This window comes from Eumetopias jubatus, unplaced genomic scaffold, assembly GCF_037043125.1.
Source record: "Eumetopias jubatus isolate StellerSeaLion01/CBP00866 unplaced genomic scaffold, mEumJub1_p1.0 scaffold_39, whole genome shotgun sequence".
Taxonomy (NCBI): Eukaryota; Metazoa; Chordata; class Mammalia; order Carnivora; family Otariidae; genus Eumetopias; species Eumetopias jubatus.
Window position 1 is genome coordinate 1,145,141 of NW_028274845.1, and position 2,899 is coordinate 1,148,039.

Here is a 2,899-nt window from a genome sequence, read left to right on the forward strand (position 1 = left end):
GGTCTGAATTCTGCATAGGACTCACTCCAAATTAGAGCTCCCAAACGTCCCTCGGAAATGTATTGTCTCCTTGTCTAAAATGTATAAAAAATGTCTGCCTTAATACTTTCTATTTCTTTAAAGTTCTGAATTTCAATATCAGTTCTTCATGCATATTCAATATCTCAGGTAAACTTAATTCTTAGTTAAGCTGGAAGACCTTGAAGGGTAATGGAGGAACTTGTCCTTCCCTGCATATATTTTCCTAGGGAAATTATTGGATTCTTGCTGATTTACAAGCTCCACCTAAACAATGTGTGGAAAAGAAGGGAAACTGTGTTCTTTCATTTGGTCATTTCCCTTCAGTGGATCTGGCCTGGAAATAAGAAAGAAAGAAAGAAGAAAGGAAGGAAAAAAAAAGAAGGAAAGAAGGAAAAGAAAGAAAGGAAGGAAGAAGAAAGAAAGAGAAAGAAAGAAAGAAAAGAAAGAAAGAAGGAAGGAAGGAAAGGAAGGAAGGAAGGAAAGAAAGAAAGAAAGAAAGAAAGAAAGAAAAGAAAGAACGTAAAGAAAGAGAGAGAGAGAGAAAGAAAAAGAAAGACAGACAAAAAAGAAAGGGGGAAGGAGGGAGGGAAGAAAGTGTCCTGGTCAATTTTCCTTGTAAACATCTCGTGAGGAATCTGTTGGTGAACACCCAAATGGTGGTGAATGTTGGGAAGGCCCGTCCCTGGCATGCTTTCAGGAGGGTGATTTGGTGTGTATAGAACTCTTTAGGGAAACAAACTAAGAATCTGTGGATTAATATGGCCTTATTCGCTAGAAAAAGTCACATCAGCTATGTAAGCATAGCCATGGGAAATCAACCCAAAGAGTTCCACTTTGTGTGGTAACCTCACACAACATTTAGAGACCATGTATGTTTTGCCTGGGTCAGAGCATGTCCTCATGTGGGAATTCGGTTCTTGCAGTTAGTGTTAGTGGTCTCAGTTGCTTTGCTGGTACCTCACAATTTCCCTTTGAAAATGTGAGTAAAACTTGATCCTGGGTAAGACTTATGATTAGTGGGGCCTGATTTGGCAATGCAACCTTTTACATCATCCCCATATTTGTTGGATGTGCTCTTATGCAATTATCTGGTCTTTCTTGATATAGTTGCCATTGGCCAAAATTAAACCTGGATAACCTGTGTACAGAGTGACTGGTGGATGATGGATTTTGTGGCCATTATGGCCAAAATTGTTGCTAAGGTATCTCCCAAAACCATGTATTGTTCTTTGACACATGCCCATTTGCAACTCCAAAAGCCCAAAGCCATTTTTCCCTGCTACCCTGGGGTCCTTGTCATCAATTCCCCAGAAGTTCAGGATTATAACAGCTCTCATTATCTTTTTTAAGATTTTACTTACTTATTTGACAGAGACACAGAGAGAGAACACAAGCAGGGGGAGCAGCAGAGGGTGGGGAAGAAGCAGGCTTCCTACCGAGCAGGGAACCCAATGTGGGGCTGGATCCCAGGACTCTGGGATCATGACCTGAGCTGAAGGAAGATGCTTAACCGACTGAGGCACCCAGGTGCCCCAACAGCTCTTCTTAAATCCCAAACCCTGTCTATCTTGTTTTTGTTTTATACACTATTGTTTTGTGTATATTGTGTATATTGTTTTATATCACTATTTTGTTTTATACAATTTCCCATAGTTAGGAAGACAGCAGGGATAAGAAAAGATGAAGTACAGGGGGCAATCTTACCTTGAAAAAGTACGTCATTTTTGGGAAATCCGCCACCACACATGAGTGAAAAATTGAACCCTGAGACCTAGCATAACCTTAGCTGACGGTAATTCCCTTAAGCTAAATCAATAGGAACACACCTCCCATGAAGTAAGTTGGGGTTTTTATTCCTTGCGGCCAGAAAGAACACACCTCATGGTCTCAGGAAGAGGGTGTTAGAAAGAACCTCTTGTAGATAGGAAATGCCCTTCACGGCGTCCTTCATGTGACAAGGGCTAACGAACATCACGTGAAGGTGAGGAACAGAGGTTTACTGTGGTTATTGGGTTTTTGTGTTTTTTTTTTTTTCTACATCCAACATCACCAAATAATTTATTTGGAATCAGAATTCAAAAGAACATTTCACAGTTGAGAACTGTTTATTCTGATCCAGTTGTACAACTAATCTAGGTGAAATTTCCAAATAAACTTTACATGGGTTTTCCAGGACTGGGGCTTCTCGATGACTTCAAATTTAGGATTTTCAAATGTGAATTCTGGGAACGTATTCATGTCTGTTTTACCATATGTGTATTTAAGCTTCAGAAGCTCCCTCCCTAGGTCTTGCTGGTGCTCTGGGCCAGTATCAATGGGTCCTCCAGATGCCTGTAGCTTAGTTCTGTGTTCTCTAATCTTGTCCACGATGAGTTTCTGTACAGGACCAAGTTCTTTATTAAATGCCACCGCGGTAACACCAGTGTTGCTCCTCAAATGAACTGAGACTGCAGACTGAATGAGAGAGGAGAAACTGAAGAGCCTCTGAAGCATCAGGGTAATTCTGACTTGCTCTCAGTCCTGAGCTGCCAGAGCTTCCACTGCCTCCACTATTCTACTTCTGGCCGTGGCTCCGCCCCCACCCGCCTACCCGCCGTCCCAGTGCAATCTCAAAATTTTTTCCTTGGTAGAGATTAGCATACATGTTTCTAAACATTAAAAACCCGGGGAAGTAGAGATAAGCATCTGAACTAGTTCTCTATTGATGCATATTAACAATTAGAAAAGCAGTGGTTTAAAGCAAACAACATGTGTTATCTTGCAGTCCTTTGGCTCAGGAGTTTGGAATGACGAGGGTGGGTTCTCTGCTCACGGAATTGGTCAGTAAGTCGTCCCCCACCTGAACAGGTCTGATAGTGACCTTGTAGTGGTTCTCTCT

General features: G+C 41.6%; 1 pseudogene; it reads right to left on the reverse strand.

Moving 5' to 3' along the window:
• Nucleotides 1–2,148: 2,148 nt before the first annotated feature.
• LOC148161915 (ATP synthase peripheral stalk subunit F6, mitochondrial pseudogene) lies at nucleotides 2,149–2,517 on the reverse strand (annotated as a pseudogene).
• Nucleotides 2,518–2,899: the final 382 nt, after the last annotated feature.